The 19,533-nt window shown below is 46.7% G+C and overlaps 1 protein-coding gene across 2 annotated transcripts in view; it reads right to left on the reverse strand.

The window, feature by feature from the left end:
* The window catches only part of PLEKHB2 (pleckstrin homology domain containing B2), a 173,877-nt gene extending 156,810 nt beyond the window's left edge, over nucleotides 1-17,067 (reverse strand). For both annotated transcript variants that reach the window (XM_078666082.1, XM_078666081.1), the window contains exon 1: nucleotides 16,994-17,067. The gene's annotated coding sequence lies outside the window, so the exon portion shown is untranslated. The remainder of the gene's footprint in view (nucleotides 1-16,993) is intronic.
* Nucleotides 17,068-19,533: the final 2,466 nt, after the last annotated feature.

Below are 19,533 nucleotides of genomic sequence, written 5' to 3' on the forward strand. Positions count from 1 at the left end.
AATCCTCACACATTGGTCATCGCCTGGGACATCCCATATCCTCCCATTCCCACCTGGCGCCTCCAACCTGACCTTTTACTTGACGCGACCTTCCGCGACTCAATACTTACACAGACAGCTCAATACTTCGAACTCAACGCTGGCACAGCGTCCTCTCCCCAAACTGAATGGGATGCTTTCAAAGTGATGACCCGGGGGCTTTGCCTAGGAACACAGGGACACATGAGACGCCAAACTGAACACGACCTAATGCGACTGGAATCGGATCTATTGGACCTTGAGCTCTCTGTGGGGGGGGATGCGAACGCCCGACTGACGGAAGCTAAGGCGAAACACGAACGCCTACTGGACCGTTTGCGGAACATCAACTTCGCAGCCCACTCCGCCCGGGTCCACAGAAAAGGTGACAGACCGGGCAAACTGTTGACATGGCTGATTGAACGGGAAGATCGATCTGCCCCAATATCGACCATACAGGCCGGAGACGGCAGACTGCTATTCTCCCAACGCCAAATACACGAAGCGTTCACGAGTCATTACACAGGCCTATATCGCTCCCGTCTGCACGTCCCACCGACTGCCAACTCAGAACATCTCTCTGATATCCACTTACCTACCCTGACGGCGGCACAGCGGGATGACCTCGGAGCACCACTGACTCCTGAGGAACTCCGCGACACCATCTTTAACCTTTCAAATGGCAAGACTCCGGGACCGGATGGCTTGCCGGCCGAATTCTATAAGGCTGCCTCGGACATCCTGATCCCACATCTGATAAGGATGTACTCCGCGGCTGTAGACGACTTCGCCTTACCCCCGACTCTCAATGAGGCGACCCTTGTCTCCTTACTCAAGCCTGGCAGAGATGGAGCGCAGATGGGTTCTTACCGCCCTCTCGCACTTCTAAATACGGACTACAAAATTCTTGCCTCCGCACTTGCTCGCAGGCTGGCCCCCATGGTCCCTGCGCTGGTGCATCCAGACCAAAATGGGTTCGTACCGACAAGACACACGTCCCACAACATCCGCCGACTGTTCCGCCTACAGGAATACGCCACAAGACAGTGGCCGAGGGCGGGGTGCCTTGTACTTGACCTGGAGAAGGCGTTTGACTCGGTGGAGTGGCCCTACCTGCGAGCGGTCATGGAGAAGTTCGACCTGGGGGATGACTATTTGGCTATGGTCGGTCTCTTATACCGTAGACCCACGGTCCGTGTCCGCACTGGAGCGCTACTCTCTGACTCCATCCGTGTGCAGAGAGGCACCAGACAGGGCTGCCCATTGTCACCCCTGCTGTTCTCCTTAGCAGTGGAACCCCTAGCTGCGACCCTCCGGACGGCAGGAACGAACTGGGGAGTACCGTTAGCGGACGGACTGCATGTAGTGTCATTGTACGCTGATGGCCTCCTCTTGTATGTCAGAGACCTAACCACCATCCCGGAGTCCCTCGCTGCCATTTTTGGCACGTTTGAGGAAATATCGGGATTGCGTGTCAACTGGGCCAAATCGGGGGCCTACTCCTTCAGCCCGAACGTTCCTGAGTGTGACATACGCATCGGAGGCGAGAGATTGCAGTGGTACCCCAACACGTTTAGATATCTTGGGATACACATCTATCGAGACCCCATAGATATTTTGGAAGGTAACCTGATGAGGGCGATCGCCTCTACACGAGCGCAGGTGGGGTTCTGGAACACACTACCGCTGAATGTCCCAAGTCGCATAGCCTTAACGAAAATGATAGTCTTACCAAGGCTATTGTACTACTTTGCAAATATACCAACCTATGTACCTGCCCGGGTGTTCCGAGACCTGGAGGTCCTGCTGCGAGCCCTGGTCTGGAACAAAGGCCGGCCTCGGGTTGCGCTGACGAAACTCTATAGACCCACTGAAGAAGGTGGACTAGCTGTTCCCAACATGGAGTTATACTATCTAGTAGCACAAATGCAGTGGGTGTCGGGCTGGCTGGGTGGTAAGAACCTGGGAGACACGGCCACGGATACTACTGTTTGGTCCCTATTCCAGATTCATGTTCTGTTCCATCCGCTGACACGGACTCCCCGGCCGTCGCAACTGCTGCTCGCGGTGGCACGCAGATGCTTTCTCCGCTGCCTGCGTCTCACCCGAGCGACGATACCATATGCACCCATACTGCCACTGTTAGGCACTCCGACAACGGCGGGGACCCTGACCAATACAAGGCTGGACAGCTGGGTCGTCGCGGAGGTGGAAACGTTGGCCGACCTTTACTCAGACAGTGCCCTCTTGCCCTTTGCGGCCCTCGTGAGAGATACCTCCCTCCCGGCTGGACAGTTCCTAACCCACGCGTCCCTTGTACACGCGTTGACTACTGCTTGGGGAGACATGTCTAGTGAACCGCCGACACATCACTTCATGCAGTACCTTCATGTCATGAGTAACGGCACACACGTCATTCATTGGTTAACGCAAGCACTCCTCCTGCACACATACCCGGCAACTGTACGCCTGAGGGAGACATGGGCGGCGGACAGAGGGAGAGACTGGACGGACAGGGAGTGGGCTATGGTCCTGGCTGGCCCAGCGAACATCCCCCGCAGCCCTCGCTTCAAGATCATACAGTTTTATATATTACACCGCGCCTACCTTACCCCAGACAAGATAAATAAGTATTTTTCAGTCACAGACACTGCCTGCAGCCGCTGCTCCCTCCTCGGTGCAGATCTCCTCCACATGCTCTGGCTCTGTCCCGCCCTCCAGCAGTACTGGGATGGAGTGACTGAGATGCTCCGACACTGCACTGAAGAGCGAGTACCACACACATGGGAAGCCTGTATATTGGGCTTGTACAAGCGTACGCGACTAAACAAAGTCCAGACTAGGTACTGGGACCTTGGACTTATTACAGCCAAAAGATTACTCACCAAGCGGTGGAAAGCTGTCACACCCCCTCACCTTAGACACTGGTGTCTGTCACTGACGAACTGGGCAAGGGCTGAGAGCTCTGTACTGCACCGGGAAGAGACAGCGGGGCTCAGAAAGTTCCCCATCGCACAGCAATGGGACGGCATACTACATTCATTCCTACAGCAATGCACGGACCAGGGAATCACGTAAAGACATGTGTGCTGCCTCCCCCCTTCCTCAATGCAAGTTCCTGCGAACCACGCGCGATACATCACACGTCGCCTACTTGATCGCTTGACTATTTCGTGCTGGCGACTACTAGCCCCCCTCCCGGACACGCGCCATCACGCGCGGCGCTGCGGTGAGAGCCCGGACATTGCAGTGCTGCACCGGAATGCAGCACCCTGCGAACACTTGCGGACCCCCCCCCCTCCCCTATGGCCCTGCCGCGCGAGTGACCTGCACTTTTCCGCCCCCCCCCCCCCCAACCCCCCCATCTACCTACCCTGTGAGACACGGCTGCCATGCTGATTCCGACCCCCACTCAAAGATAAGGCACACTCTACCCACACGTACCCCTACCTACCTCATGGTTCATGTTACGGTTCTGTAGTTCATTACTGATTTGGTTTCACCTCCTCTTAGACCATGTCCGTACACATACAATCTTACATTTCAAACCGTTTCGTACCACATGGTGCCCTCGAATGAGACATCTAGGGCTTAGGCGCACCACCTGCGTGCTGAGATACAGAGGAGCTATTTCCAACGCAATGGGCAGACAAGGCAGCTATGCGCCCCAAACACGCTCAGATGCTGTACACCCTCATCACTCGTTAGTATGACACCATACCTGTCTACATGTAGACCCACGCGCTTACCCAGACCAATGACACACGGAAGTTTTAGTGGGCTTGACTGACGCTACCTCTGATAATGAGGGTTTGCTCAACGTAGCTACTCTGGTCCACTGACTACATAAGGAAAACCCATAGACCACACACTTACATAACACCGAATGCTTGCATTATTGTTGAGTAATGTGATGTGTTGACATACGCTGCCGAACCCCAGGGTTTTCGGCCTTGAAGCTGTGTTCCATTATCCCGCTTAATGCAATGTTCACTACCTGCAGCTGGCCCGGCTGGGTTGTAAGCTAAAATGCTGTGTATACTGTATGTTGGACAATAAAGGTCTTTTAAAAAAAAAAAAAAAAAAAAAATGAAAGCAAGATTCATTGCCTATTGTTTAAAAAACAAAAAAGCCTGTGATCTCACACTAAAGAGCTGCATATGGTCTCTGTTAAACAACCCTAGCACTCCCTGGAACCAATTTTTAACATTTTGCCTAGATGCACTAGAGGCTCAAGACATATGGACAAGTTCGCTGCCTATAGGGCCAATCACAAAAATCTTGACCAAACAAGCAAAGATCTTGTCACTCAAACATGATGCTCTAACCGTGAAGAATCTCTCCCATGGCACTTGGGCCTCAAAACTATATGACCCTAAAACTCCACCACACTATTTGTCGTCATCAATGTAACCACTAGTGAAACAATCTAATGGCCTAATCCCACTGACGGCGTATAAGTATGGTCGGAGATTCAAGGAAGATGTGTCCACACAGTGCCGTTTCTGTAAGAGCGGGGAAGAGAACTTAATCCATGTCCTGTGCATCTGCAGAACCTTACTTCCTTTACAAACCTTTTTGTTGCATCCAATTTGGAGAACCCTGAACGTCCGGACATGCCAAGAAGCTCTAAAGGAGTGTATGAGGGGCGACTCAGCTCAGATGGCCGCCTGCTTTGTAAAATGAATAACTGGGACTAATTTCCTGTTAACAGAAGACGATCACTAAGAACCTTTGCCCTACCAGCTATGAACCACCTTGCTCTCACTAATACCTTTAGAAAAAAAAAAAAGCATAACATGGACAATAATTTTAACTGTGTTTTGCATGAATTGCAACGATTTTATTTAACTGTGCAAACAAAAATACTTACTTACTTAGCTATGGATGGGATTAAAAAGTCAAGAAATTGAGGTACTCAAACATTATATATCCAACTAGAGACCTAATACCGGTCAACGCCGAACATCCAGGAGACCAGATCAGCATGTGGCTTGAGTCTCACCCAGTCGCAGGGACAGAACAGAAAGGTACAATGGTGAGGGCAGCCAAAGGTGCACATCTATGTTCAAGAAGTTTAAAGCACATAATTGATCAGAATAAAGATGCTTGTCACACAGTTCATCAGGTAGCAAGGCGCTGACACTCAACAGCCAAATATACCCAGTAGAGAAGCAAACTATGAAGTTAGTGGTGAATCAGGGTGGTCGAAAGTAGGCAAACGTTCTGAGGGGTTAGCTGCGAGTAATAAATGCATAAATTTACCACCAGAGGCAGCACCCTACGTGTGTGTCCTCTCGGGAGTCCCTGAGCTCACTACCGGAAAAATTGAAGGTCACCAGGACCTTAAAAACAAAGTCCAGTTTTGGATGACAAAGAACAGACCGCTTCCATCCAATATTAACGGGACAATCCTAAATGTGAGAAGGGTGGGGTTGATAGGCTCCCGTCCCAAGAACACAGCGGGAGACCTGGTTATTGTTAACTTCCGGGACAACCAGGTCGTCCCTTATTTGCGAAGCTGGGAGCCACAAAGAGGAGATGGGCCTATAACAACACTTGAATTGTGCGATTTTTACCCTAGAACTGCGTATTCGCCAATTAAAAGGTGGAGTGTGGAGGAATGCCGCCGGGGGGGGGGGGGGGTAGAAGGGGGACTGTATCAATTAGTTACCAGCAGATACCCACCTATAATTACTAGAACCTACTCCCTGGCTCAGATCTATTACTCTGATAGGACAAGGATATCGCTCCCACCAATTCTGTATTGTCTGATTGTAAGGAAAACTGAAGTACTTTTATTTTAAATGTTACTGTTATTCCAATGTTAATGATTTTTTGTACTTTGTATGCTTTTATTGTTAATAATTTTAACAGAATAAAGTACCTTTGATTGATTGGTGAATCAGGCCCAAGAGAGCAAGAGCCAAACAGCAAAGTGATGGTAGATAGATCCCTTCATGCTTAAACCCGAGAACATTAAAACAAGCTATAACAAAGAGAAGTTCCACCACAGAATATACTTTAGAAATGGAATCTGCAGCACTTTGGCTCATTAGAACTCTACATTCCCTGCACGCACTGTGCTCAGTCACAGCATGATATTGTTGGATTCCCATGGGAAGCTGTTCTGAGTCACCTGAGAATGCTGTGTTTGAAAACATCAGAGAGATGCCGTAGTGCAATCAGGCGGAGGCATCTGGTCCAAGTTTAGACACCTGCTGCCACAGATCAATGTAATAACCTTGTATAATCAGAAGGTTGGAAAAGCAGTATGTGCCTCCTATGAAGCGCAATCAATAATGTTGCTAGAAGGAAGCCAAGCAGCAAAATAGCAAGAAACACAGTGAAGTAAAAAGCCTTGGTTGTCTTCAGGTGGAGGGGTGCACGGTGGTTACGACATGAATGACTCCCTTCTCAGACAAACAGCACATGTGTGAGAAGACAAGAAACATTCAAGGCACTTGTTGGAACGGAAAAGTCCTCTGCATTGAATGGAGTTGTACCCTTGCCCTCACTACCCAACTGTGCTGATGCTTCGATCCCGAATGCTGATTTTAGTTGTCACAGGCACACATGAATCATGCATGTGCACCATGACATAGGCCTGTCTCACGGGTTGCGTTCTTGTTGAGCCAGGAGGGGCAGCCAAACCGCTACCTTCATAGTGATGGAAGTCTACTGCCTTAACCAAGAGTGAAGCATCACACGCGCGGTGGTGGCTGCATACCATGTAGTGAGTGATCAGTAGGAGGGGGCAGGTCTATTTGAACCTGTGGTACTAAAGTGAGACCCACAGACTCACTCACCTTTTTTAAAGTTCCACTGCTGTGTGCTAAACTCACCTGTGGCCTACATCAATTGGATGTAGAGTGCTGAGAGCGAAGGAGTAGGGACTTTGAGCTGGATGTATGTGTGCCTGCAAAGAACACAGTACAGGGCGTGCATGCATAGTGAGCATGTGTACTGGGTGTATGTTGATCAGAGAAGAGTACATGACATGAGATATGTAGTGCTGTGCAGAAAATACACAATTAAAGCATGAGCTGGGTTTATTTGTGCTTGCGAAATATATAGTACATGAAGGCTGAAGTGTTGTGCAGTGTATGCATAGGGAATGTGTTTGTTAGCAGTGGGTGTTTTGCATGTAGCAACCATGGCCTAATACAGAAAGCCTACAGTGCAGAACTGTGTGCATAGAGTGATTGGCTGTGCTGAATTTATGTGTGCCTGGTTTGGCACAATACATGGAGGTAACATTACTGAACAATACACGAAGTGCAAGTGTGCCTGTAATGGTACATTACATGCAGGAACCTGGGTTCAGTTTTGGGAAGCCCAGAACTGGCAGGTGAAGACATAAGGAGTGGAGGAATCCCCAAGACAGAGAGAGAGGATCCACTGTAAACCTCAAAGGGGACTCTTATTCAGGGAGAGTTCACAAGGGACCTGGACACATCTCAGAAAGGAGATGGGGATCATAAGAGTGGTCTGGGAGCCAGAGATCAACCTTTTGATGCACATATCACTGTAGCTGACAACCAGGTGGGAGCCCTAGTCACTCCAATGGCCTGTGTTGTGCTGCTGTGACAAACAGCCTTTCAAGTAGAGAGAAGAATTGTATGCAGTTCAAAAGAAGCACATCCCTAAAATAAAACTTGAAAGATCCAGACCCTAAATCACATTTGGTGTCTGGAAATTAACTAAAACAAGGGGAGGTTAGGACCCCCAAAATTGTGTCTTCTGCCAAGCAGGCAGATGGGTTGTATGAGAAGGGGAAGCTGTGCAAGACTTCTGCCTGTGACAAGGACTGGGGGACAAAGTCTACTAGACTGCATGCTAGGTGAGGGGACATCACTCAGGAAAACCAAATCCACCTGCTCTGAAGCAGCAGCGCATGCCTGCTTGCTAAGACCAGTGGGCCCTGTGAGGACGAGGAGATTGTTGGAGGGAGCGAGGTCCAGTGGGGAGCTCTGTCAAGAGAACTCCTGGAGGGAGCTGTGAGGAGACGGCTGCTGCACCAATGGGTTGTTGCCAATCTGCAGAAACAGGTCAGCTACCCCTGTTTGTAAAGAGAGGGCCACAGTGGAGAAAGCTGTGAGCGGAGTGCCCTGCGGGGAGCATGAAGCCCATACCACATACTGCGGTGACCAGATATGCCAAGAAGAGCCGCCATGGAAGAGAACCCTGCCAACAAGCATGAGTGCCAAGACCGTTTCCAAGCCTAGGGGACGCCCCATATGTTAGGAGGAGCCACAGGGCTGTGGTCTGCCCTGCAGGAAGGGCCGATGCCTTATGTGCAAGTACCTCTGCAACCCCATATGCCAGGAGGGGCTACCGATACCAATTAACTTTTGGAGTTCGACTGCCACCAGTGAACTGAAGTGTGATCTGTGCGTCAAAATCAAGCATGGAGGAATTGCCCCTTGTTCTGCCCCATGGATGGAGGACGCCGTGAATGCATCAACCTCAATGGGACTAGATGGGGAGCGCCAGGATCAACCCCACTCCACTGGTTGGGAGCACTGAACTTACCTTGGTGGTGGAAGCTCCGGAGCACCTCTGATCGCTGCTAGAGCTGGCCTTGCAAGCTCACAGAGAGGCTGTGCCTGGCACACCTCCCGAATGCATCCTGACTCAATGGAGCAGGACTGGAGCATCGCGAGTGTCTGTGGTTGTGGCACTCACAGAGATGCTGAACGCTTCTTCGTTGCTGGAGTCACAATGGACTCTTGAATTAGGCCTACAAGTGAACATCACCTGGATACGGCCACCAGTGAATAAAGAATAACCCCAACCACAGAAATAGAAGTGGGTGGGACAGGGATTTGCCCACCCCTGAGGGAGTCTTAGGCTGCTCACCCATAGCTACCACTGAGAGTCGAGTGCAGAAGGGGCCCCAGGACATCAGAAATAAAACGCCTCACTCATCACGGTTGGGACTTGTATGCCCCTGGCCCTCTGAAAGGGGTTCTGAGAATTAGCGGCAAGTGTTGGGGAGTCTGATGTTTAGGAGTGTGGATACAGGGGTGGCATTGGCCATTTCCAATTTGTGCCAATAGGGCAATCAGTCCCATTTTTTTAATTCTTCAATGCACAATTGTCATATGCAAAGACAATTGAAAACACAGGTTTGGGAATTGATCTACATCCATAGATCAGTTGAAGGATTTAAGAAGGGACAGAGGGCAAAGAATTCCCAGAGTGGGAAGTGAGAGGTCCTTGCTAATTTGATTAGGGTTCAGTTTGAGATACTGGTTGAAACAGATGAGGCTGTAGTTGACTCTGGGGAGAGAACCACAGCAAGAACAGAGGAAGAGAGTGCAGTGGATTCAGTCTCTGGGATCCGGAAAAGGGAAGGCAAGGAAGCCCGTCCAAGGAGGTGACCTGCTTTAAGTGTCACAAGAAGGGACATTTTTAAAGAGATTGTCAAGAGAAAGAACTTGACCCAGCAAAACATGTGATAGCAAGCATGTCACACGTGGGTGGAATCACCTGAGAGACACCGATTGTGCTTAACCTAGTAGCCATGGTCATTTGGGAGGGACCCAGATGCTTTGAAGCACAATCACCCTAACACAATGGATTTGTGTAGAAGCTAGAATCAATGGAACGAAAGCACCTGTCATGCAGGATACTGGAGCCTTCTGCAGCATGCATGAGAGGAAGTACCTTAAAACTGAGGAGATATTCCTTGGAATCAAGGATACAGGTTTGGTAGCCAGCAAAAAAGGCATGAAGTATCCGCTTGCCTGGGCTGAGATTGAGCTCAATGGCAAGGAGGTCATGATTGATATGGGGGTAAGGGGAAAGCAAGGAATTGGATGTCTCTTGTGCAATTATTATATAGCCCCTGGCTTGGTGCCAGGATCAGAATCCTTTATGGCTTGGACAACACCAGCTGTGTTAACCAGAGCACAGGCTGCACATCAATCTCAGAGTGCGACTTTTATCATCTCTGATTTACAGGGACCAGGACAAGGTAGTCTACAGGAAGGCAATGGCTGTGGAGGTAATCACTTCTGCTCCAGATGGAGGCGAGGATGAGGCAGCTGAAGTGGACCAGTTGCTACAGTCTGGGTCTCTTTCAGAGCTACGGGGTTTATTAGCTGCTGAGTGGCCTACTCAGAAAGACTTTTGCAAAGCACAGGAGTGCCCTACGCTTGTGGGACTTCGGAAGGAAGCCCAGGAGCAGATCAGCAAATGAGTGGTTGGAAACACAATGTTGAATATGAGGATGGACTACTTTATAGTGAAAAGGTAAATCCCAAGTCAGGAACTAACAAGAGGCTAGTGGTTACATTAGTGTACATGAACTTCCTGTTGTCACTGGCCCATGAAGTGCCCTTAGCAGGAACATTGGGGATAAGAAAAGGCCAGGATAGGTTGGACTCTCTGTTATACTGGGATGCACAGAGAGGTTCTGTAGAGCCTGTCCAGACTGCCAAATGAGTGGTAAGAAAGGAGGGAAGAAGGCACCTTTAGTGCCTTTACAAGTTGTAGGTCTTCCATATAAGAGGATGGGAATAGACATAGTTGGTCCATATGCCCCCACATAGCAAGGCAACAAGTATATCTTGGTTGTGGTGGAGGATGCCTCTACATACCCTGATGCTGTACCTCTGAGACGCATGATTGCAAAGGTGGTAGCGAGAGCTCTCCTAGGGACCCTAGGGATCTTTTCTAGGGTCAGATTTCCAAGGACGGTAATTTCTGACCTGGGATACAACTTCATCTCTTCTTAAATGAGCTGGTGCAACATACCACTTCTCCAGGGCATACCACCCACAAACCAATGTTTGGTGGAGCGGTTTAACAAAACACTGAAGAACATATTGGGAACTCTACCAGAGAACCTCAGGAGGAAGTGTGATCTTCCCCTGCCATGTCTCTTATTTGCCTACTGAGAGATTCTGCAGAAGGGAATAGGGTTCAGTCCCTTTGAACTTCTGTATGGACACCCAGTACAGTGTCCACTCACCTTTGCAGAGAGGTGTGGAAAGGAACCTCAAAGTCTCCACAGAAGGATGTGGTGGATTAAGTGGTTGGCCTCAGGAAGTTGATGACGGAATACGTGAATCAGGCCAAGTAGAACCTTCAGTCTACCAAGCGCTGATGAAGAAATGGTATGAACAGAATGCTATGTTGACTGTGTATCCGGACGGTCAGGAGATGTTGGTGCTAAAGCCTATTTGTCCAAGGGCTTTGGAGGACAAATGGTGTGGGCCATACAAAGTAGTTCAGAAGGTGTCTGAGGTAAACTACTTGATGGACACAAGTGCCACAAGGGAACCCCAGAGGATGTTCCATGTGAACAAGTTGAAGCCATACCTCCAGAGACATTACACAGTGAATGTCATGGCTATGGAAAGGAAGACAGTGAGCCTCTTCCTGCAAGGGTGGAAATTCCTATTGCCCGACGGCAAAGTCACGTTGATATCTTTGGGGGGGGCTAGAAGATGTAATTTCTATTTTGTAGAAAAGACAAATAGACAATAAAATGAAATAAACACAGGCAGAGGTGTGGAGCGTTTAGCGATCCGCTGAATTATCACTGTGTAGCAGTCTTTCTGATGAGCTTATATTCTTTCACAAGGCAATTAGGAGAGAGACCGTGTAAATAAGGTTAAAAAAAATGTAAAGCTTTTTTCTTTGAGATGATACATTCTTTACAGCACCTAATTGTTAGGACCATTCATTTGCAAACTTGCACTGAAACAGCCTTGAACCAGAAGGAACCGCCATAAAAACAGCAGGATGCTGTGTCATAGCTTTCAGTGTACTTGCTCAATTAAGTTCATTATTTAATGTACAGGCCATTTCTGTAGTTAACAATAAAGAGAGCATGTGTGGAACTAGACCCTTCAATATTTCCCAGATTTTTGTTTTTTATAGTTGCATTTATATAAATAAATAATAATATAATACCTCATACAAATATAGAGCACTTCATACACTTAAATGGGCTATGAAGCACAATGACAGCCAGTACTACGGAGGCTGAGTTAGCTGGAGGTTGGCCTGTGGATTGTATGCTTTTCCAGCCATAACTAAAGTGATTATGTTTCTGTCTTCAGGTTATGGTTCTGTGTCAGTCTGCCGGATTTTTGTGTGGCAACAAAAAGGGAGCAGAAAGCCAGTCCCAGTCAACTTATAAATGTATTTTTTTAAGAACTCCGACACAAAGGAATTGGCAATAAGGAGAAACGTGACATGTACATCTGTTCTGGCTAAACTGGTAGCGAAACCTGCATTTTAAAATATCTTATTGTTAAAGCCCCGCTGCAGAGAGCTCTGTGTGTCTTGTAAATCTTAGGGAATAATAATAATGATAAGTTAACTCTGTTGGTTAATGCACTTGCTGCAGAAATCTGTGTTTTGTCTAGTCACACCTTTGGCACATAAAGCAGCACAGTAGGGTAATGTGTCGCCTGTAAAAAACACACTATAACATGCAGATGATATTTTTATTTTATGTATCTAGATAAATGGGTTACTGCTTTTGACACAGAGATCCTTTTATTACTTGAAGTTCATAAACAGCCCTAATGTAGCACCATGAGCTATGAACTGGCATCAAGGCATGAATTTAGAACATTATTGTTTTCCTAACTCTTGTTATTATTAGGCTGCTAAATTGGTTTCTTTTGGTATTAATAAAGTCTTATTAGTACAAACAACCTCAATCACTGTGTTACAGTTTAAATCTTGACTTTGTGTTTCTCTTGGCCATGCACTCTTCAACATAAAATCCCTACCAGTAAAGATAATGTTTGACCTCTAAAGCTTGAAACTCTCATTGTCTTATGTAACATCAAACATTCATATGTATAATGGTGTCTAAGGCAATGAGGGTATGTACATTGATTTACACACTGGTATGATTATTGTCAATGTATAATGTGAGTGTGATGTAAAGCGCTCTGACATCCTACACTGGGATTAGTAGCACTATAAAATTGTAAGTGCTATTTAAATTATTAGTTATGTAAATACTCGTACAAACGGATACATCTGACACTCTTACAGTGCATGCATATCTCTTATATACAGCAACTGAATAAAGTCGAAAGCTTGCCTTCACATCGTAGTTCCTCTGAAGTACTTGTGAGGTGATAACAAGGTGTGGGTCTTTGTTTCTCATCCATTACATTTACATCTAGGTGTTAGGCTCCAGATAGGTCCCAGCCAGGATTATACTCAAACAAAACAAGGGCTTTTTGATTCTGACCTTTGTTTTAGGCCAAGCTGGAATCTAAAACAGGAAAGCCCCCGTGCCGCCTGCATATTGCTGCTCTGAACAGGAAGCTTACAACATGCAGGACTGTGTCACATTCTGTGTATTTCCCTGAGGCCAGACGGATCCCCAATCCAGCTCAGTAATAGCTGCCGGAACCAGGATCCAGCTAGATCCCTGTTCACTCTACCAAAAGTAAACACTGGTTAGCTGAGTACAAGACAAGACTGATGGTATATCTTTTATGTTTTTCAAGACATTTACGCACATTCTACAGTACACTGAAAAGAATGCAAATGCCAACACAAACTAATGAAGCTTGTGCATAATATGCTTTGCTAGTGAAAATTAATGAGCGCCTACCAGTTTGAGCTGCAGAGTTCTGTACTAATTATAAAACTTATTTGGTCCAGCACAACATTTCGATGTATACAATTATTATACAATTCCCCACATATAGTTCTGTTATTTGACACGATGCACAGACTCCAGCTTTTCTTAAAGGGGGGAGAAAGGGGCTTGCTCTCCCAGTCTATGCACCATTGTTGTTTACTGTAACTTGTTACCCACAGAGTGATAGGTGTGATAGCAAATTGTCTCAGCCTCTTTAAGTAAATAGAGTTTTGGATCACCTAACGCACAAACATATTTTCTAATCTTCATCTGAAAAAGCTATTAATTCTGTGCATCAGTTAAAATCATTTACATCTGTTGTAAAAGCCTAGCTTATTTAAAGGAAAATGTCATCTCAAGTGTTCGCGCACAGTCAAGTTGATGCAGCAAGATAGAGCTCGCACCCAGACAAGGAACATCACCACTATTAGGCGAAAGGTGGTGCAGTGGGGAGCCCTACCAGAAGCAGAGTACTGCATAGACTGCTGCCAATCCAAGAGAGCTGCCAGTAGAAGAGAATATGAAAAGTGAGCAGACATTAATAATGTTTGGATATATCTGTACTTGCATTGCTGATTATAAGACGCCAAGAGCAATTGGTTAATAACATTTGTTTAAAAAATTCTCAAGTTTTCGCGTACAAATGAGCTACTGGATGCAGTCTTCAAACGTTCCTTTGTGGGTTTTTTTTTTTTGCATTTTAGTACTGCAACAGCATGTGAACAGCCATGCAAATACAAACGCGAATCTCTGGCCCATATTTTACTCTGTTGCCCGGCTCTGCGCCCAGCCTGCAGAATCTACCTCAGGCCCATTCTACTTCAACTGAGCACTCGCACTGCAAAGGAGGCAATCCATCGACTTTATACGTTGGACACAGTGAAGCATAAGGCCACCTTTGGCAAATGTGTCCACTATACCCATATAAAACTGATGAACACTTCCCCCTAGGCCATCAGGCAGGCACTTGTGCAGCACTTTTTATCACCTGATTGTTTTATCCAAGAATGTAAAAGGAACATTTTAATAATTGTTGTGTGCATAGACTTGCTTTTAGATTTCTAGACTAATTCTGTCTTTTTTAAATGCGGTGTTTTTTTTTCTTTTCTTAATGTAATGGTTTTAAGTAAACACACAACTAAATAATTCATTCATTCAATGTGAACAGCCATGCAACATTGCTGCACCTTGCTTTAAAGGGTAACCAAAGTACAGCACTGCAACAGCATGTGAACAGCCATGCAAATACAAACGCGAATCTCTGGCCCATATTTTACTCTGTTGCCCGGCTCTGTGCCCAGTCTGCAGAATCTACCTGAGGCCCATTCTACTTCAACTGAGCACTCGCACTGCAAAGGAGTCAGTCCATCGACTTTATGCGTTGGACACAGTGAAGCATATGGCCACCTTTGGAAAATGTGTCCACTATACCCGTACAAAGCTGATGAACACTTCCCCCTAGGCCGTCAGGCAGGCACTTGTGCTGCACTTTTTATCACCTGATTGTTTTATCCAAGAATGTAAAAGGAACATTTTAATAATTGTTGTGTACATAGACTTGCTTTTAGATTTCTAGACTCTAATTATGTCTTTTTTAAATGCAGTGTTTTTTTTTCTTTTCTTAATGTAATGGTTTTAAGTAAACACACAAATAAATAATTCATTCATTCGCACCTTGCTTTAAAGGGTAACCAAAGTACAGCACCTGAAGTTAATTATTTAGCAGTTTTAAGTGTTGGGTTTAATAATAATAATGCCACTTTTCGAACACAGAATTACAATTTACCTTTACATTGTTGTAAATCAATTTGGTCGGTTTCATCAAGGGTAAATAGAGATCTTTTAACGTTTGTGCCCTGACCCTTATAATTGATTTACAGAGTAGGTGGCACAAGTGGATTGCTTTACAGGACATGTCGATTTCTGTAGCATTTTGTCCCTTAGACAGGTGGATAATTTAAAGAATTCCACACCCCTGTAAGGGTACAGTTTTGGGAAATAACACAGGCACCGGGAGCCTGATTGGCAGGGACACAGTGCACACTCACAGTGCATCAGATATCAGGCAAAGAGTGGGGGGTAACCATGCAAAAAGGGGCACTTTCTTCACCCACTCCCTCCTCTCTCCTGAAGCTGAAACGCTCTTTTTGCAGTTTTATATAGCGCTGCGCAACCAATATCAACCAATATTGGAGCGCTTTACATGAGCCACAATTGCATAACACAAGGCCATTTGTGTTTTTTAAGCATGGTGAGATTACGTGATAAGCCCAGAATCACATGCTGCTGCAAGAAAGCCAGGGTTCTAGCGTGGTTTCCAAATCAGCAACTCACCACATCCCCTTCTGATCCCCACCTCCTCCCCTCCTCTCTCCCGTGGCCGAAACAACTCTAGGGCACTCATCCCGCCTCTCTCCTCACCCCCCTTGCCCTCACTCCCGAGTTTCCTGTGTCCCTGCCGGTCCTTTAAATCCCTGCTACCCTGCGCAAACTGGAATAGCGGTTGTCGGATGCCAGTAAGAGCTGGGAGGTTTCAAACTTAGAAATGCACTCTCTGGCATCAGACACCCAACTGTTCCGAGGCACAGTGTGGCTAGACACTCAGCCAAGCCACAGACTGACTTGTCATTGTGTCCAGTAGTAATAGACAAGAAACAAGCGGTATTTTGTGACAGACACACGTCTGTCGTAAAAATACCACCGATTTTGGAGTTAAGATCGCAAATGTAGCTTTTTGCCGCAAAATGTGTGATTCCAGGCCGCAAAAAACGAGGGGGGGGGGCTGATTTATAGGCTAAAAGATACCATTGTTGGTGTTACTTTTGGATCACCCAACGTGGTCTGGCTTTAGTCTTAAGCCTCTTACCAAAGACTTATTTCTGGGCAATATCCGAACAGGGTCCCTATCCAGTATAGTGCATCTAACAAGACTGCTGGGGATTCCGCTGCTGGATGGTATTCGAGAAAGAGGCGATTGAGAGGAGACTATACGAATACAGAGTACCTCGTTTCTTGTGTTCGGGGGGTGGTAAGTGATCAGAAGAGCCAACCCCATACAACTCAGATTCAGATAGGGGTTACTTCTGAACATGTGATCTTACATTCGTTCTGTAAAGAGACTGGTGCTACTTTGTACGCACCATCTCTGTGGGAGGATGGGGTGTCGTTGCCCTCATCCAAAGTGGAATAGCTTCTGCCCCTCCCTGCGTTAATATTGAGGCGCGTAGGACTCGACATCCACCGTATGTGGAACGTTATAGTCACGTCTCAATGTATGATGAAAATGAGTAAAGTTGCAGCTCCAACCACCCTCTCAGTGCCCAACCTTCCCCGCAGCCCCCTTACCTGCGCTTTCTAGAGCTGTCGTCAATTTCAAGGCCCCATGTAAACAACGAGACCAATGCTTCTGGAAAAACGCTCGAAACATGTTTCGGCCCACATAAGGACATCAGTTGGTTACTGAATTTGCGCAGCTGCTATACCACATTGCCACAGATCATGTTACGTAGTGTAAAGCATATTGTGTACTATATTCCGGCCGCACAATAGCATAATTCCAGTGGACTTGACATTTTCTATAGCAGCCAAAACAGTCGGAAGGCAACAGAAACAAAGTAAATAACACCCGTTACCGAGCAGAATGAAAAATAAGTTCTCCACATTATCATTGCGCGGTAAAAAACCGAAACCAGGACACCGTTTTCTCATAATTAACAACTTTCTATAAGAACTGGAACTGCAAACAAAACACCTTTATTGCCTTGTATGTAACTCGTCTGTAATTCCCCTACTTTTTAGGTCGAGCCTGGGCAGCCATGCCCTGCTCGGGGAGACATGGTATATTCGAGTATAAACGCGAAGCCCTGCCCACTCTCCGTCCATATTTGCCATTGGCTTGTGTCAATGCAGTTCATAAACACTGGCTTCTGATTCGTACGCCTTGTCTTCATTTGTGACCTTCCATGAGGACAGGCCCTTTTACTTCTGTTACAGGTATGTCTTATTTAGTCTGTAGGCACTAAGACTTAGATTCATCATTGTCCTCTTTTGCGAGTCCTTAATAGCGATTATTAAGGAATCGCTATTAAAGACTAGCAAAACGGGATGTATGTAGAAATCGCAATTTATTTTGCGATTTCTACTGCTTCCTTATTTGCGATTCGCTAATTGCGAATCGCAAATAAGGAATGGCTTTCCCATTCATTCCTATGGACCTCAAGGCCCATAGGAATGAATGGGGAGTCATTCCTTATTTGCGATTAGCAATTAGCGAATCGCAAATAAGGAAGCGATTTCAAGGGTGCCAGGGTGTCATAAGGACACCCTGTAGCACCCCTGAAATGCAAATGTACACTGGTGTTGCGCACACACATGTCCAAAGGACATGTGTGTGTGTAACATACAACTTAGAAAAATGCACTAAAGTGCATTTTTCTAAGTTTTCGCTATTGCCACGAAGTTACACTTCGCGGTAAATAGCGGCCCCATATTGCGAAATCGCAATTTTAAAAAGATTCATGAATAGCATTTAAAGAATCTTTAATTGAGATTCCTTAAATGTGATTCTTCGCAATATAGCGATTTCTAGTATAGCGATTTTTGCATTTGGGATGATGAATCCCAAATGCAAAAATAGCGCTCGAAAAGGGCCAGATTCTCAGAATCTGGCCCTTTGCGAGCCGATTTCAGTATGATGAATCTGGCCGTATTTTCTTTAATGAGTTTCTCCTTCTGCAAACAGGACGTCTACTTTTTCCGTTCACGTGTTCTTGTGAGTCTTGGTGAGGGGGATGAATCTTCCCAGCTGCCTTCTTCGCCATCTTCCCTTCCCACCTTTCCGTTCACACGGCAGCTTAAAAAATATTGGCAAGCGGTGTCTCGACAGTTCTGCAGTGCGTCTTTCCTTTCCCGTCCCCTTTCCCTTCCGCCATTGGCATCTTCCGTTTTCATTTTCCTTTCATGGTTTTACCGCTGGAAAAATACACTGCGGCTCGGGGGCAGCCCTACACTGGGAACGCCAGGGCTTCAGCCCAAGTCCAAATGTGTTGAACCATCGCTGAGATCAATCCTGCAATCGAAAGGGCGGTGTGGTGGCAAGGTGTTGGCCCCTTTTTTGTCAAACACAGAGGCCAAGTCTGCATACGCTTCAGGTACGTCCTCTTGTATAACTGTACCCATTCCAATCAATGGCACTTGGTGGGCTTGTATCTTCTGGATCCTGAATGTGTTCTCCTGTGGATAACGGGTGGATGTGCAACGAGAGGCATCCAGAACCATGATCCGGGTTTCCCAGTTGATGTGTGGATTGTGAGTCACCAACCATGGGAGAACCAAAATGAGCTTGAATTGAGGTGCATTAATCACGGCAAAGGCGATGGTCTCCGTATGTCCATTCTCGCACGTCATCCTCATGGCTTCTGCCTGGAGGCGTATAAACCCAGAGGTTAAGTCGGTACCGTCCACAGCCTTTACGCTTTCTGGTTTGTCCTTGGTCACCGTTAGTATGCCTAATTCTTCCATGTACTGGGTGTCGATGAAATTTCCTGTGACACCAGAGTCGATGAGGGCTGTAACCGTCCATGTCTGACCTGCCAGAGACCGTAATGTCACTGTTATACCCATGTGTCGGACGCTGACGAGGGACCCAGCTGGGTGGGGCCACATGGAGGAGGAACCCAGTAGACCGACCCCTTCTCCTACTGGGTTTCGTCATTTCCCGCACCCTCTTGGTGAGATACGGAAAGAGCATAGGGTTTGTTAGCCCTTGTCTTGGATGCTTTTTCACTCTCGGACGAAATGTCCACTTTGGCCACAGTACTGGCATAGATTCTGTTTTCATCTTTTTTCTTTTTCTTCCCGGGTTAGGGGACCACGGACTCCGCCTA

Source organism: Lissotriton helveticus, chromosome 11 (genome assembly GCF_964261635.1).
Source record: "Lissotriton helveticus chromosome 11, aLisHel1.1, whole genome shotgun sequence".
Classification (NCBI taxonomy): domain Eukaryota; kingdom Metazoa; phylum Chordata; class Amphibia; order Caudata; family Salamandridae; genus Lissotriton; species Lissotriton helveticus.